This window comes from Lissotriton helveticus, chromosome 5_1 (genome assembly GCF_964261635.1).
Source record: "Lissotriton helveticus chromosome 5_1, aLisHel1.1, whole genome shotgun sequence".
Taxonomy (NCBI): domain Eukaryota; kingdom Metazoa; phylum Chordata; class Amphibia; order Caudata; family Salamandridae; genus Lissotriton; species Lissotriton helveticus.
Window position 1 is genome coordinate 1,996,373,295 of NC_136065.1, and position 26,907 is coordinate 1,996,400,201.

At 44.4% G+C, this 26,907-nt stretch overlaps 1 protein-coding gene across 2 annotated transcripts in view; it reads left to right on the forward strand.

Annotated features, from left to right (window-relative positions):
- LOC144756149 (E3 ubiquitin-protein ligase TRIM39-like) overlaps positions 1 to 26,907 on the forward strand; it is a 439,360-nt gene that overhangs the window by 17,241 nt on the left and 395,212 nt on the right. The gene's annotated exons all lie outside the window — the stretch shown is intronic.

Here is a 26,907-nt window from a genome sequence, read left to right on the forward strand (position 1 = left end):
CAGGACATCCAAGACTTTTCATTGATGTTCGGCATGGCTGGAATTTCAGAAGATGGTACCACCATCCTTGGGTGTAAATCCACCGTTGGGAGCTAGTGCAGGAATGCGGCCTATTCTAAAACCCAGATGCAATAGTGCCTTTTTTCATTTTATGCAAAAGGTTTGCACAGTATCCTGATAGAAACCATCCTCTGCTACCAAGAAAACTGATGCAGCGCGGTCTAACCTAAATCCCTTTATATCACTTCAGAACAGGAACGACTATATTTTACTCATCAGTGGGGCCCATAACACTGCAAGTCACTCATACACACCTTCTCTCAATCGCACACCGTCCCTGAATCTGTAATGAGTAGACGAGCTGCAAGTTATGCGGGGTACATTATTATTTTTATATATATATATATATATATATATATATATATATATATATAATATGCCACACGTTTTGTTCGCAGAGCAGGACACAGGTAAGGGCGGTCAAGGCGCTGGGGGCGAACACCTCCAAGGAACATAAACACACTCTTTCTAAACCAATTGGAAAGAAGCACGCCGACCAGGCATCAGGATTCAAGGTACTGGATTTATTCGGGCAAAGTGGCAGCAGTATACAAATCTCAAGTCCACCCATTACGGCTTGGGTCTGCATGTAAGTATTACATGAGAAGGCACAATGTCCAGACGCGTTTCGAGAACCCCTCGTTCTCTTTCTCAATGGCGTTTGTGCTGGCTAGATTTCATGTTACCACCCATTCACTTTAAGAAGTCCTGCCCCAATGTGGGCGTGGCACATTGCATCTTGGGACCTGTAGTGCGGGGTCTGTCACATTTAACGTTGATACGTCGAACTCTAGCACAGGATCTCATTACAACACCCAGTGGTTACCTGAAAGGCTTATTTAACAGCATATCGACCAGTGTCATGAAATTTGGATCCATTTCACGCTTGCATCCTCAATGCAAAAACGCTCTTCTGCCTTCATCCCGTTGTGAACCAGCACCCTGAAGTTGATGCCCACGGTGTTGCACGCTTGTGCTCCACCTTCCCACGCCCACAACTTGCACTGGGGCTCAGTAATCGCCGGAAACTCCGTGCTTGCAGGTACACTCCGTGCCGCTTACCAGGCAAGTGCAGGCGGGTCCTGTTCTCAAATTGATTTGCCACACGTTTTGTTCGCAGAGCAGGACACAGGTAAGGGCGGTCAAGGCGCTGGGGGCGAACACCTCCAAGGAACATAAACACACTCCTTCTAAACCAATTGGAAAGAAGCACGCCGACCAGGCATTAGGATTCAAGGTACTGGATTTATTCGGGCAAAGTGGCAGCAGTATACAAATCTCAAGTCCACCCATTACGGCTTGGGTCTGCATGTAAGTATTACATGAGAAGGCACAATGTCCAGACGCGTTTCGAGAACCCCTCATTCTCTTTCTCAATGGCGTTTGTGCTGGCTAGATTTCATGTTACCACCCATTCACTTTAAGAAGTCCTGCCCCAAAGTGGGCGTGGCACATTGCATCTTGGGACCTGTAGTGCGGGGTCTGTCACATTTAACGTTGAGAAAGAGAACAAGGGGTTCTCGAAACGCGTCTGGACATTGTGCCTTCTCATATAATACTTACATGCAGACCCAAGCCGTAATGGGTGGACTTGAGATTTGTATACTGCGCCACTTTGCCCGAATAAATCCGGTACCTTGAATCCTGATGCCTGGTCGGCGTGCTTCTTTCCAATTGGTTTAGAAGGAGTGTGTTTTTATATATATATATATATATATATATATATATATATATATATACACATCCTTATTGTCCTCATTAATTCTTTCCTTTTCACCAGTTTCTATGTCAATATTTTTTATTTCAGAGCTTTCAGTTTTATTTTTAGTGTCCTCAATTTCACTTGTTTTGCTCTGTTCTCGCTCAATTTCCAAACTAGTGTTCGATATCTTCAGATGTCGACTTACAGGTCGATCTTCAAGATCTGGGATTTCAATTATTTCAGTCTCTGCTTCAGTCAAGTCAAGTCAAGTCAAAAATTTACTTTATTTGGTTTGTCATAACCATAAAGCATACATACAAAATTCGAATATAAATAGCAGCGAATAAAAGGTTCGTTTAGTAAAAAAACAGAAAAATATATTTTCTTGTCCATTAATTAAACACTTTGTCTCTGACCTTATCTGTGGTCTGTTTCTACTTTTTGAAGCTGAGACTCTACAAAGTTCATAAATTTTACCCCGCGGCATAATAGGATATTTGAACTTGCTCCCATCCAGCTGGTCACAGCTTGCCTGCAGGTACGAATCTGTAGGATGTTAAAAATTGGTTTCAGTAGGGTTTTCCTCTTTTCTTTTAAGGGCACACATGTGCACAGGAGATGGCACAAGGTCTCACTGTGATAATCACATAGTCTACATTTTAGTCCCTGATGTGTGTCCTTCCATGAAGGGATCAAGTCTTTTGAAAAATGGTCACCCATTCTGAGGGCCAAGAATTTTGTTTTTAGGGATAGCCTGAAGTGCGCCATGAGGTAGGGTTGAGGTTTTAAAAGTTTGTACGAATTTAAAATGGTCCATGCATGCCGCCGTTTGGCCAGAGTCTTTTTATCTTCTACCAAAGATAGGGCTTTTGCATTTAGCTTGCAGATCTTTTTAAAGGATATTTCTTCCAGTGGATTCTTCCAGATCTCCTCTAATTTGAGGGATTCTAATGCTGCTCGCAAATCATTCCCCCATGAATTTGATTCCTGTCGGTCGTATTGCTTTTTAATTTCTTGCCAACATAGATTGTTTAAGGATCCTGTTTCCGCCGATCTCAATTTCCAACACCATTTCACTAGGGCTGCTTTCCTTTGGTATATTTGATTTTGCAGGCCGAATTCCAGCCTTATTTGCGCCGGGGAAGATCCTTTGTGTAGATGAAACACGGATTTGTATATTTTTGTCACCAGGTTGTTTAAAATGGCTGCTTCTTTCCCATGCCATATTTCCTTTCCATATGATAGGGAGGGTAGGATTTGGGCTGCCATTACTTTTAGCAGATGGTCATATGATGGGCATTGCAGTTTCTTTTGGAGAACTTTATACGCGAAGCTCAATGATTGTGCTTTTGTAGCGATGATTCTTTTTTGGGTTAAAAGGGCCATGTTTTTACTTGTTGTGACCCCCAAATATTTGTAAGCCGTTACTTCCTCGATGTGTCTGCCTTTTGTGTACCACTTGAAAGATCTTCTACTGGTGCCCGCCAGTCTCACCACTTTTGTTTTTTTGATGTTTAATTCCAGGCCTTCTCTCTCAAAGTAATCTGTTAATTCGGCTATTGTTCTTTGTAGGCCTATCGGGGTTTGACTTAAAATTACAATATCATCCGCATATTGGAGGAATTGAATGCTTTCATTAGCCAATTTAGGCGGGTGTCCATTCACGTTCTTGATATGGTCTTTCAAATTGGCCAAATATATGTTAAAAAGGCTTGGGGAAAGCACGCAACCCTGTTTGAGGCCGTTGGTTATTTTTTGTTCTGCGGATATTCTTCTTCCGTCTCCTAGTTTTACTTTTGCCCATGTTCCACTATATAGTGCCATTATTGTTTCCATTATTGCATTTGGAAGGCCCCACTGGTCCAATTTATTCCATAGGCGTCTTCTGGGGACTCGATCGAAGGCCGATTTCAGATCAATGTAGCAGGCTATTAATCCGCTCTTCCTTTTCCCTGCTCCTTCGACTAGTAGTGACAGAGCTGACAGATTGGTTAAACAGCCCATGCCTTCTCTGAAACCGGTTTGGAATTTGGGTATTATTTTGTTATCTTTTATCCATTGTCGAAGTAGGGACAATATACAAGATGAGAAGAGCTTAGCCTCCACGTCGATTAAGGCTATTAGTCTGTAATTCCCGGGTTCACTCCTGCATCCACTTTTATATATTGGGTGGAATATGTTTCCTTGCCACGACAGTGGGATCTTTTTTTCTTTATGAATGTAGTTAAATAGTGGAGTTAGGTATTTTGCCCAAAAGTCGGAGTCATATTTGAATAGGGCATTTGGCATTCCGTTTGGGCCAGCTGCTCCTTCCGCTTTCATTTTCCTTATTAGGTCGGTTAAATGTTTGATAGTTGTCAACGGCATTTGTTCATCTCGGTCTGAACCGTCCTGCTGGTCATTTTTCCTTTGTCCCAGAACTGTTTCTTTTTGTTCTTGATTGTTTTCTAAGTTATTACATGCTTCTATGTTAATTGAGTAGCTCTGGATGTTATACAGACTGTTGTTATAAGCGGCCCATGTTGTTTCACTTATTCCTATATTAAGTTGGCCGCCGGCTCCTTTCGAAAGTTTATTTATTATCTTCCAAAATTCTCCACTATTTGGTAATTTACTTGCTCTTAACAGATCTTCCCAGATTTCCTCTGTGTAGGATTTTTTGGCGTTTCTACAGTCCTCTTTGTATTCTTTCCTCATTTTTTGTATATCGTTGTTATCTACTTCTTTTCCTAACCTTTTTTCTGCGGCCTTTGTTTTTAATTTTTTCGCGATTTCCCTTTTCTTGTCTCTTAATTTAGTATTATACCACGGCTCTTTGTTTCCTTTATGTCCATGGGTCGCTGGTGTGTTTACCGCGAATTTTCCTAGCACAAATTTGTTTAACTTCTCCCATTTTATTATGGGTGATTGATTTTCAAAGGCCTTCGTGGAGTTTCCGTGTTCCAATACTGCGTCCATTATCTCCTTTTTTACTGGGCCCTTACTTTTGATCTTGTTCAGTTTATAAATTTCCGGAATTGCTGTAAGAAATTCTAATTGAGTTTTCTCCTCTATGCTTTTCCTCATTATTGTCTCTTGTGGGTAGTGGTCGCTCTCTGGTCGGATTTGTATTCCAAAGTGATCTATGTTCTTTTTTAGTTCGTTGCTTGTTAGAGTGAAATCTATTGTGGAGTTCTTTTTACCGCTGGTGAAAGTGGTCTTGGCGGGTATGTCTCCCTCCGTGTTTCCATTTAGAACTGTTAAACCTAGTGGTTCTAGGTCGCTCCAGATTTTATGAATTTTATCCTTGGTCCAATTGTTTTTTATTAGATTACAGTTGAAGTCACCAGAGATAAGTAACTCATGAGATTGATAAGTTCTATGTAAAGTTTTTATCAAATTTATTAGAGTTTGAGCTTTTTTCACTTTTGTGGCCTTATCTGGGTGGATGTATAGGTTTATGATTAGTAAATTCCATCCAGGGTTCTTTTTGCTAACTTTTGACTCTACTTTGATCACTTGTAACCAATTCTCCCCTGATTCGAGCAGTTCGGTTTTCCAGTCTAATTTATTCGTGATATTTATTTATAGGTTTTATAGAGCGCACGGCTACCCCCGAGGGGGTGTCCCGGCGCTAACAACTAACTAGCCCAAGAAAGAAAGTATGAAAACAGAAATTTAAGAGGAAAACAACCAAGTCTTAAGTTTACGGCGAAAGATGGGTTCCGTGGGGACAAATCTAAGATCCAAGGGGAGATTGTTCCACAGTCTGGCGGCTGATACTCCAAATGCTCTACCACCCACTCTGGAGAGACGGAAGCGTGGGACAACCAGGAGGCGTAGACTATTGGATCGTAAGGATCTAACGGATTGTGATACCACAAGCCGTTTTTTCAAATAGCCTGGGCCAAGGTTGTTCACGGCTCGAAAAGCAAGTATCAGAATCTTAAAATGGATACGTCGTGCAATAGGAAGCCAGTGCAATTTTTTGCGATAGGATGCTACAGATTGTCGATATGGAATATTTCCAATCAGTCTTGCCGCGGCATTCTGCACGATTTGCAAACGTTCAATCTGATACAAAGGGGCACCCGCGTAGAGACTGTTGGCATAGTCTAAGTGAGACGTGATTAATGACTGAACCACAGTTCTGCGAGCATTTAGCGGAAGGTACGGGAGAATCTTTTTAATCATACACAATTTCGCAAAGCATGCAGAGGTTGTTTTGTTAATGTGGGGAGCGCAGGAGAGGGTATTATCAAACTGGAAACCCAGATTGCGAACTGTGAGAGCTGGAACAGGGGGGGGGTCAAGAGCCGTTGGCCACCACAGGCTAGAGGGAATAGACGTTTTCTGGTTAAAAAACATTACCTCCGTTTTGTCAGTATTAAGCCTGAGATGGTTGGTGGTCATCCAGTTACATATGTTATTCAGACACTGGCGGAAGTTGGCAAAGGAGGTGTCAGAGTGATCCCTAAAAGAAAACACCAGCTGAGTATCATCAGCATAGGAGATCACTCTGACTCCCCAAGATTCAACCACCTTGGCCAGTGGGGCAAGGTACACATTAAATAACAGAGGGCTCAAGGCCGAGCCCTGGGGACGCCACAGAGAAGGGGTTTACCAGCAGATTTAAAAGGTCTTAAAAAAACCCTCTGAGAACGATCTTTCAAAAAAGAGCTGATCCAGGTCAACACTGTACCCCCTATGCCCACCTGGCTCAAGCGATCCAATAAAATCATATGGGAAACCGTATCAAAGGCGGCGGATAGGTCGAGGAGGACCAACATGGCCTCCTCGCCCCTATCCACACACTCTCTGATAGTCTCGGAGGCCTCCAGGAGAGCCGTCTCCGTACTGAAACCAGTTCTGAATCCCGACTGAGAATCATGTAGGAGCATATTAGTCTCCAGAAATTCTGCCAATTGCAGTTGAACTGCTTTCTCCAAGATCTTAGCTGCATGAGGGAGAAGGGAGATGGGGCGATAGTTAGAAAATTGGCCAGGGTCTGAATTCGCCTTTTTCAGAATAGGGACTAGCATAGCCTCCTTCCAGATAGAGGGGAACTGGCCTAAGCCAAGAGAACAGTTCCAAATAGCAAGGAGAGGTTCAATCAATATAGGGGCTAAATTACCCATCATTTTAGCCGGAATCCGGTCGAGAGGGGAACCAGATTTACATTGGGTGATTAATCTCTGAGCGGACTCAATAGTCATCTCTTTAAAGGACTCAAGGGAGGGAATGTCCCCGTCTATCCCACCCGAGGCCGGTAAAGTTCCCTCCACGGGGAAGGACGACCTAATGGTCACGATCTTTTCCTGAAAGTAGTCAGACAGACCATTACATAATGCCTGGCTAGCCGGGATCTGGGGAGATAAAGCGGCTGGATGCGAAAAGTCCTTTACAATTTTAAAAAGGGATTTGGATGAATTCTTAGATTTCTCAATTTGAAGAGAAAAAAAATCTCTCATTGTCGACCGTTTTAAGGACAAAAATTTTCTTAAAGCGACTTTATAGATAGATTTGGCCTCTGAATCATAGTTTTTCCGCCATAAACGTTCAAGTCTTTTACAGCGACTCTTCTCCTCCCGAAGAATCGAAGAAAACCAGGGAGCCGACGGGCGAGATCTAGCAGAGGTGATAGGTTGAAGGGGTGCGATAGAATCAATGGCATGCAACAAAGTTAAGTTAAGCTTAGACACCCTTTCATCAATATTACCGGACAGGGGTTCAGCACCATAGAGAAAAAGGGGACTCAGAGTGGCGCAAGTAACTTTGTGCCATTTTCTCCCGTACTCCTTATTAAGTGCAATAGGTGAGGGTGCCAAGGTAAGGGTAAGATCAAAAAGCAGGAGGTAATGATCCGACCAAGTAAGAGGAAGGGGTGGATGAAGCATGATGTCCAGGTGCCTTGAAAAAATTAAATCCAGAGTATGGCCTGCTGTATGCGTTGGGCCCTGAGCAAGTTGAAATAAATTCAGACCCTTCATAGTGTCCAAAAACTGGGTGGCCTGCGTACATAGTGGATCATCCACGTGTAAATTAAAATCACCAAGCACAATAAAATGCGAGTGTTTAAGGGATAGGTCTGCAATCAGGTGTACCAGAGACGTAAGGGAGCAAGACGAGGCAGTGGGTGGATTATATACCAAAATCCCGGCTAAAATGACAGCCATGGAATCAGCCAAGGTAAAATACATGGCTTCAATTTTGCCAATGTTCCCAAGTTTACTAATCGTCAACTTGAGGTGGGCCTTGGCTATAATGGCAATACAGGATTAATCAAAGGTGGATAGGACACTTGTAACCACTACTACCAAGAGAAATATTTGGAAAACCCTCATAAACGTTGTGTATAACGTAAGCGGTATATGTTGTTGGCCGCCCCACACAAACGTTACTCTAAATTCTCTGGAGACTGCCACAAAACCAGAGAACGCCTCGGGTGAGGCTGGCAATTTACAAATTGTTAAACCCAATGACTACTGCCATAACGTTTGTGTGGGGCGGCCAACAACATATACCGCTTACGTTATACACAACGTTTATGAGGGTTTTCCAAATATTTCTCTTGGTAGTAGTGGTTACAAGTGTCCTATCCACCTTTGATTAATCCTGCCTAATTCTGGGGAACAGATAGGACAGCTATTCCTCTTCCCTCATCTTGATGAACTCGTATAATGGCAATACCCCCACCCATTTGGCCACCATCACGATGACAACCTTTAAGAAGGTAGCCCGGGGGAGTGGCCAAAAGAATGTCGGGGTTCGAGGAATCCTTCAGCCAAGTCTCCGTGAGAAACAGTACATCCCAATCATCAGAAGTAAGGGATGACCATATCTCACCTGCATGGCGAGGCAGCGACCGACAGTTAACCAGCGCAATTTTAAGCGTTATCGCTTGAGTATGCCGTTTACTTACATTACAGTAATGAGAAGTGCGTTTTCTAGCTGGCAACAGTTTAAATGCACATTGCGGGCATTCGAAAGAGGAATCCTCTATATAGCTAGGGCAGCATAAAGGGGTCAAATTACACACCCTCGGTCTCAATTGTAATAGTTGGTTTTTAGACCAGGTGACGCTAGGAGCCGCTAAGCAACGGACAGGGGGACCGGCACTAGGCACGGGCCAGGCGCGGACGGGCGCAGACGGGCTTGCCTTAGGCGCGCCTTCGGCGCGCCATCGGCGCGCCCGCTGCGCCCGCCCGCTGCGCGGACGGGAAGTCCATTTGTTTATATACATGAGGAGGGTGGGAGGCGGCCAGAGACTGGACCGCTACCCTGCCTATCCCAAGATGGCGGCTGTCCCTCTACGTGCCGGCGTCAGCGACAAGATCGGCTGCGCCGGTGGACAGAGGCGTGCAGGGACCCTCGGCGATGTAAGTCTCGCCTTCACAGTCAATTCAATGCACATATGTGGTTAAAAAGCACACGATAAAATATATACAGCTTTTAAAAACAAAATACCAGCAGAGTGCAAAGCGCTATTTTAGAAGATAGGAAAGAGCGCCCCCGGCTTTCCGCCTCAGGGGAAGAGCGTAATTAGTCTTACGTGATAAAGATGGACAAACCTCCCCTTGGGTGTCCATACTTTGCAAATTTTTCTGCCATTATGTGATGTTCCTCATATCCCATAATTTGTCTCGGGATTACATTCCATGTTTCTTGTAGTAAAATTATTTCAAATTTGCTCAGGTATTCTATTGTTTCTTGGTCTTGGGACATTTCTTTAAAACCGTGTACGTTCCATGAGCATATCCTTATTTTTGTTTCTGGTTTTACTGATAAATTGGTGTTTTGTCTTTGATTTTTTTCCTGCTGTTTTGCCTACATCAGGATCGATGGGTGTTTAGGGCCTGTGCCAACCAAGACCATTCTTTGTGTTCCTTCAAACCCTGGTATTGCTGCTTCGCCTTTGTGCTGCTCAGATCTTGGTTCGGAAATTGATTTGTTTCTTGCTCCCCTCAAGATTGTTTGATTTATTTCCTTTACATTGTTGGATTGGGGAATCTTGTTATTTAGTAAGGGGAATGGATATTTTATTGGGGTTTGACGTTCTAAAGTTATTCCCCAATCTGAAAAGTATGTCCTGGTTGAGAAAATAAGCTCTACTATTTCTTTAGATGCCCAGGTGGTGCTACTTATTTCCGAATTCATATCTTTGTTTCTTTGTATGAATTCTACTGCTTTCAGGTCACTTGTTGTAATTCCCCTTAGTTTAGGTATCTCTTTGATTAGTCGCAGGATGTTTCCCCTGTTCAACGTATCTGAGTTTCCCTTTGTTTGAAATTCCGGCTTGAATAATAATTTACATTCTGTTACCATACTTGCTGTTTCGAAATGACGGGTTTGATAAACTCTCCTTTTTCCTTCAATTGGATCAAATCGAATTTGCGATGTGTTGTCATTCTTGCAGACCGTGATTTTTAAATCCGGTCGAATATATTCTGCCATGGATTCTTCTTTTAGGGGGTGCATTTCTCCTTGACCTATTTGTATATTACTTGGGTTTTGTCTTATTTTCTCATTTGGCTCCGTTTCGTGATGGACCCTGCAAGTTCTTCCTTTATTTCCTGCCGTGATTATCAGACCAATATCTGATTCCCTCACTTGGTCTGCCGGTGTTTTTTGGCTTTGCTCTTTTACCGTTTTTTCTTGGATAGGTGATAAATTTCCTCCAGTGTGCCAATTTAATCCTTTATGAGTCAATGTTTCACATTCGCTCTTTGACTTGATTTCCTGTGTTTTTTGTTGTTCTGTGACCTCTCTTTGATTTAGTTGTAATGTTTCACTTTTGTCGTTGGCTTTGTTTGTACTTGACTTATCCTCGTCTTTTGGTTTTCCTTGTTTACTTGCTTTTATTTTGATCTGATCTGGAGATTTTGTTTGGTCTTCTACTTCATCTGTGTTATTTTCTTTGTTTCCATCTTCTTTGGAAGAGGTATCTAAGATCTGATTAATTGGGGCCTCTTTTATCTTTTGTTCGAAAATGTGAAAGAATTGTTTTGCCTGCTTACTTTTTGTAGCATTTTTTTCTTGCCTTCCTTGCCCGTCTCTGCTTCAGATGCTGAACTTGTATCTGATACTGCCAGATGTTGACTTCCAGGTCGAGCTTTCGAATCTGGAATTCTGTTTGTTTCACTTTCTCCATCAGAATCAGAACTTGTGTTCTCTTCCAGATGTCAACTCACTTGTCGATCTTCAGGTTCGGGGACTTTGAGTGGCTGGCATGAATCCACTTTTTCACACCTGCACACTTTACTGCTGTGGTGGTAACCAATATCACCTGACGTGGTTTGTCCCAACGTGGCACCAGACAGTGTCTCCTTCGGTGAACTTTGATACGCACCCAATCCCCAGGGCCCAGGTCATGAGCTGGATGTCTCTTGAGGGCTTGCATCAATTCCAACCTGGTGAAACACAGAATGGACTACGTCAGCCAAGCCTTTGCAATAGTCCAAAATAAGATCATTAGTTATAGTCAGCAGTTTATTGTCTCATTACTCATCCCATCAGTATTTCATGAGGACTCAAACCTATTTTTCTGTCAGGTATGCTTCTCAGGGTCATTAAGACAAGAGGCAAAGCATCTGGCCATTTAAGTCATGTGGCTAAACACATTTTTCCAAGTCTGTTTTTTATTGTTCCATTCACTTGTTCAACCACTCCAGCAGCCTCTGATCTGTAGGCACAGTGCAATATGTGCTGAATGTCCAATGCCTCCCATATCAATTGAATGATTTCATTCTGAAAGTGATTTCCTCTGTTTCAATTGTCACTGGAAAGCCATACCTAGGAATACATTCTCTTAACAACAATTTAGCTACTGTGACTCCATCATTTCTCCTGGTGGGGTAAGCTTCCATCCAATGGGAAAATAAACAGATAATCACTAGTACATAACGCAGTCTATTGCAATGTGGCATTTCAATGAAATCTAGTTGCATTCTAGTAAAAGACCTCCCTCCCGTCCTATGGATCCCAGACTCACAACTGTTTTTCTTCCTGGGTTTAACTGTTGGCATAGGAGACATCTTTGACAAAAGCTCTCGGCAATAGTGCGAAATTGGGGATTGTACCAGGTTTGTTTAAAAAGTCTAATCCTTGCATCTCTCTCAATGTGTGCTTGTCCAAGGTACATCCGTGCCATATTAGAGATCATGCTATCAGGCATGACTGGTCTTTCATCCCTGTAAACCCAAACTTCATCTTCTCTTTGTCTACAACCTGCTTTTATCCATCTGTCTCTTTCCTTATTGCTCGCTCCTTCCTGCAATTGTCTCACTTCCTGCCAAGTTTCTACTATGTTAGTAAGCATTAAAGAACAAGAAACATGTTCTTTTTCTCTTTCCCTGTTCATTGAAGTCATGTGCCCAGCACAATATTGAGCTATTGCGTCCGCACACTTATTACCTTCTGTGATGTAATCTTCATTCTGAAGAGCTACACACTTCACAACCGCAATCATTTTAGGCAGCTGTATTGCCTCAAGCAACATCTTCACAAACTCACCATTTCGTTTTGGAGTTCCCGAAGAGGTCAAATATCCTCTCTGGGACCAGATCTGTCCGCAGTCGTGCACAATCCCAAACCCGTACTGACTATCAGTCACTACGGTAATTCGGACACCTTTTCCCAATTTACAAGCCCGAATCACAGCAATCAGCTCTGTAACTTGTCCTGAACGTATTCCCTTCAAACATGACGCTTCCAGTATAGCTGCCACAGCACATACAGCATATGCAACGCTCAAAATTCCTTTATCTATTCTCAGACATGATCCATTCACAAACATCTTCCAAAGGTTAATCTTTGATGTCAGGTTGTGGTTTTGTTCAATATTAAAGTACATCCAAACACTTGTGATCATTATCATCTTTGTCCTCAGCATTCCATGCATCAGGCAACAAGGTTGAAGGATTCACATTTACACATCTAGCAATTGTCACATTGTCTGAGCCCAAAATCACCTTCTCATATCTGGTCAAACGACTATTGGTCAGGAATTGGCTTTTAGCGTGAGTCAACAGTATTTCAACTGAATGTGGGACAAACTTTTACAGGATATCCCATCACTATACATTCCCTTTGTTCCAGGCTCACACTCGTAGCGGCTACAGCTTTCAGATATCCAGGTAATGCTTTGGCTACCGTATCTAGATCAGCTGTAAAATATGCACTGGGCCTTCTCATTCTTCCATGCCTCTGTATCAGAACTGAAAGTGCACATCCATCCCTTTCACTACAATACAGCTCAAATTATTTTTCATACTCAGGCATACCTAGCGCTGGTGCTTCACATAAGCTGTTCTTCAATTGCTTGAAAGCTTCCATTTCTTTCTCATTCAGTACTATAGGGTCTTTTACATCCCCTTTTGTCAGTCGTTGTAAAGGTTTTGCAATCAATGGCAATCAACTTATCCACTGTCGACAATACCCAACCGTTCTAAGAAACATTCACACTTGTTTTTGCGTCTTGGGGGTGTGGGGGCGGGCTCATTCCTCTTATTATCCTAATTCTCTCAATGGTCACTTCTCCTCATTCCCTTTTCAATCTTATGACCTGAGTACTGTACTTCTTGTTGACAGAACTGTAATTTTGATAGAGATACTTTATGTCCTCCTTCAGCCTAGTGATTCAGTAATGCAATGGTATCAGAAATGCAAGCTTCCTTGGTTCTTGATGCCACCAACAGGTCATCAGTATATTCAACCAAAACAGATTTTTCAGGCATTTTCAGACTTTCTAATGATTTTTTCAATATTTGATTAAAAATGGAAGGGCTTTCTGTATACCCTTGAGGAAGCCGGCACCATGCCAAAATATGCTCGCCAAACCTGAAGGCAAAAATTGGTTGGCTATAAGGGTGCAAACGAATTGTAAAAAATGCATTGCGTAAGTCAATGACAGTGTACCATTCGGCATCATACGGAATTTGGTATAATAGCACAGCTGGATTTGGTACAATCGGACAACATGGAACAACAATTTTGTTTACCTTTCTCAGGTCTTGCACTATTCTAAAAGTTCCATTTGGCTTTTTCAGTCCCATTATAGGTGAATTATATGGACTGCTCATTATTTCTTTCAAAATCCCTTGTTCAATCATTACTCCAAATCATCATTATTAATTACTGGAGTTACTCCTTAAATGATTTCTGGTGTCAATTTATACTGTGGCGTATTGGGATAGCTTGCCTTTTCTTATAGTAATCTTTACAGGATCTATTCCTTTCATTAAGCCTACATCTTCTCCGGTAAAATCCCATACATCACTTTTAACTGTTCCTTTCATTTCAATGGGAATTTTTTCTTTGTCAAATACAGGGAACGTTTCACTTTTTTCAGAAAAGATTATGGACATGGTCACCTTATACAAAAGATCATTATCTGCTGTTTGGAAAGCAATGCCATCTGGAGTACAGTAAGTGGCACAGTTCATTTTACAGAGTATGTCGCTTCCAAGCAAATTTACAAGACTACTATCACAAACCACAAAGCGATGCATTTCTTTAAACTAACCTATTTCCACCTCCACTGGTTGTATGAGAGGGGTTTGAATCTGCCTATTCACTACTCCTACTACTTCGATGTGTTCTCCTGGGAGAGGAAGTTTTGGAATTTCTACTGATCTAACTACAACAGGTAGCACCAGTGTCCACTAGGAAGGTGACATTTGTACTATTCACCTTTCCATCCACAAAGGGACCAGACTGATCTGCCTCTAGAGTTGCGCCAAGCACGCACTCCACTTCCTCTCCTAAGCACCGTCAATAACTCTCATCTGATTATTTTCCATCCGGTCGCCACCAAAACTGGGAAGCAGTTGCACACAGCAATCTTTTTACCTGCTCTCCCCCGTAGAATCCTGTCTCTGCACCTGACTCTGCTGAGTAACTACCTGTTGTTGTAGTGGTGTTTGCTGATTCACCTCATTCTGCACCTGTGGATTCAATGATTTATTTTTGGTATTCATTTTGGGAGGTAACTTACACTCGTTCTTCCAATGCCCTACCATGCCGCAATTATGACATATCCGCTTCTTTTTAGCCTCATCTAGGCTCATTTGGCCTTTTCCTTTATTTGTATAAAATGTTTGTTTAGTCTGACCTATTTCGCTTGCTTGGTTAATCAATTGTGCTTCTTGTTGTTCTGCAACTTTCACTTGTGCCCACATTGGTTTCTCTTTCAATTTACGCTGTCTTGCTTCAATGTCATCACTACAATATTTTGCATACCTCAACAAATCATCAACTGTACTCGTCTCATTCAGGTCAGGATACATTATTTCTCGCACTTCTTACATACTAGAATTCAAAGGAATTGTTAACGAGTGTTCTATTTTCTGATTCTCAAATACTGGTATTACAGGACCTATAGTTACGGGTACAGTTACACCTTCTACATTTTTCGTCAATTCTTTTATTTTCTCAGCTAATTCATTTGTAGATTTTTCTAACTCAGAAGTACTAGGTTTTATAGTTTGCGTTATCTTCTGTGATTCAAATTACCTATTTAATTCAGTATATCTGCTTGGGGTTTTATTTATTTGTCTCCATTGGCGGTGCATTTGATGTCACCACTGCAGAAGTCTGTTGCTATGGAGGGGTCTCTTATTTAAAGTTTCCTCCAATGCTTCATCTTCTGTATCACTGATTCCATACCCACTTTTCTCTGGTATTCCATGATTTTTCTTCTTTACATTTTCTTCCTAACATTTCATCTACTGTTCTGTCAGGATACATACCATCCCACATATTAGCACACCTCCAACTTTTCATTCTACTCTCATGAGTCGATCCCCATAATCCTCTTGTATTATATCTGTCTTCTCTGGAATCTCAATCTTTCTCTCTCTCTCTCATCCTCCCATTCCATTAAAGCCTCAAACTGTGCTGGTCTAGGTCTCGGTTCAAGCTTCATCATTTTTCTCTCAAATTCCATATCAGTGCTGCGCTAAATAAACCTACTTCTGGAAATTCCAAAACTCCATCATCCTTTGTATATTTTGCCCAATTTTCTAACCATATGCAAGTATGATAGCCATATTTTGTCATCATATATGATGCAGGCATTTTCAGCGGAGGAAGCACTTTTCCCTCTCGTCGTTATTTCTTTATCCTTCTTGAAAAAATTCTTGATTTTCTTAAACCATGAAGGTCTCTTTTTTTTTTTTCCTGCTCGTAATAATAATCCATTCTTCTTCACTTCACAACCAAGTTATACACCTTTTTAATCTACGCTGATTTTTTTTCTCTTCGTCCTATCCCTGCGCGAAACACACTAACGCACCAATCCGAGTAGTTCACGTCACACTTTTACGGACCTATCCCAGAGCGAAACACACTAATGCACCAATCCGGATTGCTCACGCCTTCTGCAACTGACGAATCTCAGCGTGAAAATACACTAACGCACCAATTAGGATTGCTCAGGCCTTCTGCAACTGACGAATATCAGCGTGAAAATACACTAATGCCCCAATCAGGATTGCTCACACCTTCTGCAACTGGCAAATCTCAGCGCAGCTCCTGCTTGTGTCAATTCTGCTCCTGCTTCTCGTATCCCCGCCTTTACAAAATTTATCGGCACTGTATTTCTATTCTTGTTAGTTACAACATTTAAACACTTACATTACCAAAAGAGAGTTTTACCCAGACATACAAGAATTTTGTATTTCCAGTAGACAGCGCTTACCTCTAACCTTCCACAGAATTTCATTTTCGCCGATAAAGTAGCACTTCCCTCTACCTTACCCTTCTAACACGCAAAAGGCAAACCCGTTTCTCTAGGGATAAGACACATGCGGAGACTATACAGCTCCTGAGAATTAAGGCCAGAGTTTCACAAGAATACCTGTTTACCATTTCATTCAGCACAGATACACAGAAAATTCCCTAACATAACACAAAGTCCTGTATTATCACCAAATTGAAATCAGACTATGCACAATTCCATGTGACTTCTCTTGTCACATACATCCACTTCCTACTTCCCGGAAGCTTCAAAATTCCGACTACATATAACGCAATACAAACTCAACATTTAGTGTTAAGCGTAAAACAGCAATAATCTCCAAACTGACCTATACAAACCATCCTCTGCTACCAAGAAAACTTATGCAGCGCGGTCTAACCTAAATCCCTCTATCTACATCACTTGAGAACAGGACCGACTCTATTTTACTCATCAGTGGGGCCCATAACACTGCAAGTCACTCATACACACCTTCTCTCAATCGCAAACCGTCCCTGAATCAGTGATGAGTAGACAAGTTGCAAGATATGCGGGGTACCTTATTAACCTATACATTAACTTTATACATTATATACATTTAATTTCTCTAGACCCTCGCTATTTTGTAGTGAACAAACATCAAGGTACTCCGCTATTCGGTCGATGGACCAACTTGTCCAGCTCAATCACATTATTCTCACAACTTTAACATTTTATTTACATAACCTATGTAGTAATCACAGACTCTAGTTTATATTTCAAATATCTTTTATCTAAATCATTAAGAATGTTTATATTGCAATAGATTTATTAAAACAAGTACATTTCTAAGCATTTAGTAATACATTTAAGCAACTCATTACCCCTTGGCCATAGGGCGACGGTTGAATAGCAGAATATAGAACAGGACTGTCTTTTCTAACCTCCTCGATGTCTCCCTCCCAACATAGAATCTCTGCAACAAATCTCTCTTTTCCGTCTCATCAAAAGTTAAAGTCCAAACATTTTCAAAGTCTTTTGCACCTTAAGTAAAATAGTCCCAACCGACAGCATGTGTGGTGCAATTTAATAAGGCCACACCAAGATCACTTATACAAGACATTTTATACCCTTTTACTAGCTATCTAGAATCAAAATTGAAACTTTTAGGGCCTTCACTCATTTCCCATTGGTCCATTTGAGGGGTGGTAATGATCACCTCATGTCCTCCTTGTTCAAAACCAGTTTGAAATTTGCAGAATCACGCCTTGGTTTCTTATGAGTTAATTAAATAATTTACATGTACTTGTATACTTTTCTTCTCCTGTTTGTATCAATTCCTCGCACACAGTCCTGAGAGTTCATTCTTTCCCAGGCTTTTGAATCCATTCAACTTTGGCACGACTTCCGCCAGTAGGCCATGCTGGCCTTGACATCCCTCGCTCTGGGCATAAGCCGCTCTCACTTGTGACTTTTCTTTCTTTCTCACTACGCATGTGTGGGGGCCATCTTTACCATTTGCGTTTTCAACAGCCACTTTTCAGACTAGGCCTCTCGTGCCAAATGGGAACTAATAAGAAAACAAACATACCAGAAATTAGATAAAGCAAATAAACCACTTCGGTTTACCTCCCACCTTTCTAATTTTTCCCGGTCAAGTGTTACCTAGCGAAGCCACATATATGCAGTTTTACTTACCATTTGTATTCATTTTTTTTTTTTTTTTTTTTTAAAGACCTTTATTGTCTAACGCACATTCTACACAGCATCATAGCTTACAACCCATCCGGGCCAGCAGCAGATATAGGATCTAGTGAATCATAAGGTAAGTGAACACAGCTTTAGGGCCGGCAACCCGGGGGTCCGGCAGCGTATGACAATATTCCACTTTACAACATAACTTGCATATGTTCAGCGTCTAGTGATTGTATGGTCTATATGTTTTCTTTGTCCGTATAGGTTCCGTGGATCATGGTGGATGTGCCGAATCTACCCTCATCAGCGCTGGCGATGGCAGCCGTGTCCATCCTGCCTAATGTGCAGCCCTAGTGAGTGTCTTCGTGCAGATGTACAGGTGGATGGTCTGGCCGTCTTATGAAGGAGTGTTGAGGGCGTTCGGCGACTGTGCGTGTTTGGGGCGTGTAACTCCCTCGTGTATCCAGTCTGTGGGAAAGATGTGTTCCACACCTCAGCATCCGGGCGAGGTGCCCAGGTATTTGTCGTCCCTTCCTAGGGTGACTCATGGTGTGATAGCAGGTAGAGCATGAAGCTGTGCATGGATGGACAAGGTCTAAGGGAAAATTGAAACCAAACCATCTACTAACTACAAAACAGGGGCATGGGTTGTACAGGAGGAAGGTGGGGTAAGGTATGCGTAGAGTTTGCCTTAGCGTCGAGGAAGTGGAGGTCAGAGTCAACGTGACAGTTGCGCCTCGCGGGAGAGGTAGGTGGGGGGGGGGCCGGGACTCAGCAGGATGCAATCTGTCCATGTAGCCGAGTCCCCAGGGGGGCGGGGGCGGGTCTGTGAGCAACCGGTGTGTGTGGCATTCCGGTGGGCGGCTTCGGCTCTCGTCGCAGCATCATATGTGGCGGTGTGACTCCGGGTGTGGGGTAAGCGATCGCTGGAGCGTGGCAGGAGAGCGCAAGTTAGAGAGTGTCAGGTTTGGCGGCGACAGGAAGGTAGAGGATGCATCAAGTGTGTTTATCAGTGTGTCGCAGCGGGGAGTAGGGGTGTCAGTACATGTTCCGTCATGTGATTCCCTGTTCTGTGCATTTCTGCAGGAAGGAGTGTAGTATGTCCTCCCATTGTTGTGCTATAGGGAATTTTCTGAGTCTTGCCGTCTCTTCCCGTTGCAGGACAGAGCTCTCAGCCCGCGCCCAGTTTGTCAGCGACAGACACCAGTGTCGGAGCTGTGGGGATGTGGAAGCTTTCCATTTCTTGGTGAGCAGTCGTTTGGCCGTGATGAGTCCCAGGTCCCAGTATCTAGTCTGGACCCTATTAAGGTGTGTGCGCTTGAACAAACCCAATATGCACGCCTCCCATGTGTTCGGAATGTGTTACCCAGTGCAATGCCGTAGCATCTTGGTCACTCCTTCCCAGTATTGCTGGAGGGCAGGACAGAGCCAGAGCATGTGAAGGAGATCTGCGCCTATGTGAGAGCATCGGCTGCAGGCCGTGTCTGTTACTGAAAAGTATTTATTTATTAATTTTTGCAGGGGTGAGATATGCGCGGTGCAGTATGTAAAATTGTATGATTTTAAAGCGAGGGTTGCGAGGGACGTTCACTGGACCAGCCAGTATTATGGCCCACTCTTTGTCCGTCCAGTCCCGTCCTCTGTCTGTCGCCCATTTCTCCCTCAGGTATCCAGTCGCCTGGTGCGTATGTAGCAGAAGCGCTTGGGTGAGCCAATGAATAATATGAGTGCCGTTGCTCATGACATGTATGTACTGTATGAAATGGTGCACGGGTGGTTCACTAGATATGTCTCCCCAAGCGGTGGTTAACGCATATACGAGGGATGCATGCGTCAGGAACTGTCCAGCCGGGAGGGATGTGTCCTCCACGAGGGTAGCAAAGGGTAGTAGGGCGCCATCAGAGTAAAGGTCACCCATCGTTTCCACTTCTGCGGTGGTCCAGCTCTCCAGCCGGACAGCGGATAGGGTCCCAGCCGTCGTCGGGGTGCCCAACAGTGGCAACATCGGCGCATATGGTGTCGTAGCGCGTGTTATGTATAAGCAACGGAGGAAGCACCTGCGCGCCACTGCGAGCAGCAGTTGCGGCGGTCTCGGAGCCCGAGTCAGCGGGTGGAATAGTCTCTGAATTTGGAACAGGGACCAAGTGGTGGTATCTTTAGCGGTGTCATTCAGGTTCTTGCCTCCTAGCCAGCCCGACACCCATTGCATTTGTGCAGCCAGGTAGTATAATTCCATGTTCGGGACTGCTAGTCCGCCCTCCGCAGTGGGCATGTACATTTTCGTCAGTGCGACGCGGGGTCGGCCTTTATTCCAAATCAGAGTTCGTAGCAGAGTTTCAAGGTCTCGGAATACCCGGGTAGGTACATATGTTGGTATGTTTGCAAAGTAGTATAATAGTCGCGGTAGCACTATCATTTTGGCTAAGGCTATGCGACTGGGGACATTGAGCGGTAGTGTGTTCCAGAACCCCACTTGGTAGAGGCGATCGCCCTCATCAGGTTGCCCTCCAAGACGTCCATCGGGTCTCGGTAAATGTGTATCCCAAGATACTTGAATACACTGGGATACCACCGCAACCTTTCACCCCCGATGTCTGTATCACATTCAGGGACATCCGGGCTAAAGGAGTATGCCCCGGATTTGGCCCAGTTCACTTTTAGGCCCGACATTTCCTCAAAGGTACCGAAGATTGTAGTAAGGGAGTCTGGGACATTGGTGAGGTCCTTAACGTATAAAAGAAGGTCGTCGGCATATAAGGACACCACATGTAGTCCGTCTGCCAGCGGTATTCCCCAGTCAGTTCCCTGAGACCGGAGTATCGCGGCCAGGGGTTCCACTGCTAGGGAGAACAGCAGGGGCGAAAGTGGGCAGCCCTGTCTCGTACCTCTCAGTACTCGAATGGGGTCTGAGAGTAGTGTCCCAGTTCGGACTCGGACCGTGGGCCTGCTGTATAAAATGCCGACCATCATGCGATAGTCCTCACCTAAATCAAATTTCTCCAACACTGCTCGCAGGTAGGGCCATTCCACCGAGTCAAAAGCTTTCTCCAGGTCCAGCACAAGGCATCCCGCTCGTGGCCATTGAGCCGTAGCATATTCCTGCAAACGAAATAATCGTCGGATATTATGGGAGGCGTGTCTTGTCGGTACAAACCCGTTCTGGTCGTGGTGTAGTCAGTGTTCAAAAGCGCGAGAGGGCGGTAAGAGCCCATCTGCGTGCCATCTCTGCCAGGTTTTAATAAGGAGACAAGCGTCGCCTCATTAAGGGTCGGGGGTAGGTCGAGGTCATCAGTAGCCGCGGAGTACATCTTCACCAGATGTGGGATCAGGATGTCCGAGGCGGCCTTGTAGAACTCGGCCGGTAAGCCATCCGGACCCGGGGTCTTACCATTCGAGAGGTTAAAGATGGCGTCACGGAGTTCCTCGGGGTCCAGCAGTGCTCCAAGGTCATCACGTTGTGTCGCCGTCAGGGCAGGCAACTGTATGTCAGAGAGGTATTCCTTAATGGTAGGTAGCGGAGCCTGAAGGTGGGAGAGGTACAGGCCACTATAATGTTCCGTGAAGGCCTCCTGTATTTGGCGCTGAGAGTACAGTAGCCTGCCATCTCTAGCCTGTATGGCCGATATTGGGGCCAACGGTCCTCTCGTGCGATCAGCCAGGTTAGCAATTTACCCGGTCTATCACCTTGCCTGTGGGTCCGAGCCGAGTGTGCCGCAAAGTTTACATTTTTCAGACGGTCTAGCAGGCGGTCATGTTCCGCCCTAGCAGCAGTCAGTCGGGCGTCCGTGCTCCCCCCCCCCCCCCGCAGGGCATTCAAGGTCTAACAGTTCCGATTCCAGTCTCGTCAGGTCTCATTCAATTTGGTGTCTCATATGCTACCATTTGTATTCATATTGCCACAATTACTTTTTCTACAAAGCACAAATACATGGTATTATTCTCTTATTTTTACATCCTTATTGCTCTATATTAGTTAGTCCAATTTTCCATTAGTAAATAAAGTTTTTGCTAAAAGCAATTAGTTTTCCCACGTGTAACGTCTTTTTATTTGGCTTATTTTCGTTGATTAGTTTGCATGCATCACACAATTAGTACAATTAAAGTTATGAGGGAACAACATCATAGGGGGTACAACATTTTTGTTTCTCTCCTGCTCCATCAATCCCTCCTGGTATTTGGTATATTTGCCTAGTTGTGTAATTTGACACTGATCACTGGGACAGTCTCTGCATTGCTCCAGCTTTTGCTGCAACCTCCCTTAATTACCACACTTGATTTGTCTGACAGCTGGCACTTCACTTCTGAGACACCCAGAGAGAAGCATCTGTTACTTATAGTGGATTTATGAACATCATCTCTTGATAAACCCGTTGTGTATCGGATATGATACACTTGCCGTACGTTAACAAGAATTTTGCAAGAGTCTGAGGATTTCCATGATCCAATAGAGGAATGAGGCTGATGGCTGCGATCTTTAGGTCAAGATTTCAGTCCATTGAACACTCCAACATTAAAGAATTTTGGAAATATTGTGGTTTGTGTATGTACTAATTTTCCAAATTTTATAAACCGTGTCACACTTAAGTTTCATTGTAATTTTATATTTCTTCACTCCTAATAAATGAGTCTCCATATTGACAAGATGAAGTTTGTGATGTTCCCTCCATATAAACTAAGTTGGTAAATAAACTGAGGCAATGTTGAAATGAAAACCCAATTTGTTGAGACTTTTTGTTGCAATATTTATATTTTAGCTCTGAGTTCCTAGTGATTCTTCGGGAAAGGATGAAAAACAGCAAAGGGGTGTTCTTGCTAAAAAATAAAGAAACAACCAAATGGAAAACAAGATTGACACTGAGTAATAGTAATTGGTTTTTCATGTTGACTAGGTTTTTGTCCCCATTACACAAGCCAACTAGAAACAACCCCTTCAACTTGTGACAATTTAGATTTTTCACAAGCTGTTGGGCAGAAAATCTGGAATTTATGAAAGACACAGAGGCTAAGAGTATGCAAATCTCTTTTATTACCAGCTCACAGCAGCAACTATTGAAGAATATAGAACTTCAAAGAACATTCTAAGCTACTTTAAAGTCTCCTCACACGTAGCCATCTTCTTTCTTTTGGACCAGTGAACAACTTAAACTTCAGTGGAAAACTGTTCACTGTTAACAATTTCAAATATATGAGACTTCTTATTCTGAAAAAGGAAAAAACTAGAACATTTAGCGAATTCTTTTGTTTTCACTGGGGTTGGGCAACAATGTTAAGTGGAGGAATAATCTTAGCCTCCGTGTCTTTAATAAAATCCAAATTTTCTGTCCAACAGGTTGTAAAAAATCTAAATTTTATGGCATGACACGGAATCTAACATAATGCAAGTTCAAAGTGTATTTAACACATTGTCAATCACGTGTGTGATTGACCTGAAATTAAAGTTTTTAAACATATTTTCATTCGACAAGTCTGCAGCTCTAAGAATATCTTGCTGGCCTCCACCCAAGATGAAAGCTTTGAAAGCTGATGCACCCCTAAGAGAGTGTGCCCTGAAAAGACTTCCACACCTCTCGTTCATACCTTCTTTCACCCATCTCGCTGGTGTAAGGGAACAAACTGTCTTATGAGTCCATTTATGGGAAATAAGTAATTGTGTTGCATTTCTTCTCAAGCTTTCAGTTCTCCTGTCATACTCTTTCAAGCATTTCACAAAGCAAAGTCTTTCATTCTGTGGAAAGAAAGAATAGAAGATGACTTAGTCTTGGCTCTCTTTTTGAGGTAGAAGCAAACTCCGGTTGATAGGACCTGCTAGTGACATCTAAGGCTTTTACGTCTGAAGTCCGCCTAAAGGACACCAGGCAGAGTATCACTCTAAGTTTATAGGTAATATGTTTGAGAGACAGGTTTGAGTTGTCGCCCCAACAAGTTAGAAGCTGTAAAACGTCTGTAATGTCCCATAAGGCAGTGTATTTTGCAGTTGGTGGGTTTAGTACACGCATATTTTTCCTTATTCTCTTAGTCCATGAGTTCTGACCCACGGAGACGCAGTCCAGGAGTGCCCTGTAGCTATAGTTGTTCTGTAAACGTTAACGGTTCTGTAACTTAGGCCTGATGTGAATAGTTCTGACATGTAGTCAATCAATATATCTTTATTCGAAGGCCAGTAGCCATCTATAAAAGCAGTTTATCAAAAACATTCAAAAAAGTATACAGTTCATTGCAGCAATTCCAAGTATGTGCGGAAGTATACAACAAAACTCTGAATAAGACACTCTGTAATCGATTTTTTTTTTTAAAATAGTTTTTATTGCAGTCATGCCAAAACAGGCCAAATCACAAGTATACATCACAGTTACAATGAGCCGTTACGTAATAGTTCCCGATGCCTCATACACAGCCTGCGTGCCCACAACCCGGGGGTTGGGCGGCAATAAGTTTGCGGCTCCCCCATGCCTGACGCTAAAGGTGCAGGAGTAGTTAGCTACAGGAGTGTGTGCATGACTACTTTTTATGCCTCATCTAACCAACGCGATGAGCCCCAACCCCCACCCCCTGAGCTAAACCGGTGACCTCCCCCAGCCCCACCTCCCCCAGCCCCACCTCCCCCCCCCCCCACCACCTGTCTAAGGGCCCTGGCAGCGGTCGTTCCCACGTTTCCAGTGTGCGTTCTTTGTCGACCATGTGTTCCTGCTGCCCCTGGGTCATCAGCTTGCCCCTTCCACCCTTTCCGCATCAGGGGCCTCCTCCATCTCGTCCTCCTCGCTATCTTTAAGGGCCTGCACCATCACTTCCCATGAAGTCGCTGTCTCAGTCGCCGCCTGGCTAGGGGTCCTGCGCGCTAGCTGGTACCTGTGTGTGCTGTCGGCGATCGCCCATTTCAGAAATTCTTGCAGCCACCGCCTGGGAGTCGGAGCCACCCTCGCCTTCCAGTGCTTAGTGATCTCTCTTTTAGCCACCATCAATCCCATATCTATAAACTTGCTCGTGAGTTTGTTTTTGGGGGTATGAGGGAACCAATGCAAGAGACACTCCGCCGGGCCAAAAGCGATGGTCCTGTCAGTAACCTCGTTCAACACGTCACCTATGGCCTGCCAATATTCCCGAAGGGCCGGGCACGCCCACAGCATATGCACCAATTCAACCCCCTCTTCCGGACAACGGGGGCAGGTCGCCTCTATCGTTCCAAAATACCTCCTAATCCTCCCCGGGGTCATATACGCCCTATGCAGAATATAGAAGTGGATAAGTTGGAACCTAGCATTTCTCGTGCTGTTGCGAGCCCTGCGCACTATCTGCGCCCACGTCGTGTCAGATATGTCTTTACCCAGGTCCTCCTCCCACTTGGCCTTCAGCGACGCGAGAGGACGGAGATTCTCTCGCACCATTCTACTGTAGAGGCACGTCACCGCCTTGATTGTACCCGCCGACATCATGGTGTATTGGCATGCTGCTGCCGTCGCAGGTTCCTCTAGCCCCGTTCCCCAGTGGGTCTGTATTGCCCTGCACACTGCCGCGTGAAGGAGAAATCCCCCTCTCGGGAGGTCAAAGCGCTCCAGCAGTGCTTGGAACGGGAGTAACGTTCCATTTTCGTAAAGGTCCCCAATCACCTGCACACCCGCCTCCTCCCATCGCTGTAGGTGCGACCAGTCACATCCATGTGGCAACGCCGTTAGCATACCCAGAGGGATCTCTGGAGCATATGGGCGCCGAATTCCTGCCCTCTTCTGCACTCGATTCCAACATTGACGGTACGTGCGTTGTTCCAATGTTAAGTCTCGACCATCAATCCGCTGTTGAAGGGTGATATACGCCAAAACATGGCGGGGCGTTCCCTGCAGCCTTCCGTCTTCCGGGCCCCGATATACTCGTGCCACCTCCTGCGTGAAGACCTGCAGTTGGGCACCAAATAATAAAGCTCATAGTCCGGCACCGCTAGTCCCCCTTCATCCTGCGGGCGGGTGAGCGTTTCCAACGCCACCCTGCACCGCCCTGCACCCCAGATAAACGTTGTGATCAGAGATCGGAGCTGCCGGAAGAAGGAGCCAGGTATCCAGATTGGAAGCGTGCGGAAGTAGTACAATAACCGCGGCAGGGCGACCATCTTCAGTAAGGATATCCTGCCTGCCACTGAGAGCGGCAACGTGGCCCAGAAGGTCATACAGCCCTTCAGTCCTCGCACACATCGCCCCAAGTTACCCTCGAGCAAGTCCGCCGCCTTGTGGTAAATGTGGATCCCCAGGTATTTAATGCAGGCAGGCTCCCAGGCTAGTGCCGGCCGGTGGTTCGGCCGAGCAGCTCCCTCCCGTAGCGGGAACAAGCTCGTCTTGGGCCAATTAACCTTCAAACCCGACAATGTGCCGAACCGCTCCAGCAGTGCCTCTGCGCCCGCTAGATCCGCGGCCCCGTCGTTTAGGAACATCAGCAAATCATCAGCATATAGCGAGATGAACTGCTGTCCGTCTCTAGCTCGTACCCCGAGAAAGTTCCGTCCCGTCCCGTCCGGGCCTCAGCCGCTAGGGGCTCGATAGCCAGCGCGAACAGAAGCGGAGACAGGGAGCAACCCTGGCGGGTGCCCCTTTCTACCGGATAGCGGTGGGACACCGTCGCCCCTACTCGTACCCTTGCTATCGCTTCCGCGTATAGGACCCGTGTCCATTGGATATAGCCAGCTCCCAGACCAAATCGTTCCATAACCGCATAGAGATAGTCCCATTCCAGGCTGTCGAAAGCTTTTTCGATGTCAACAGAGAGGACCAGC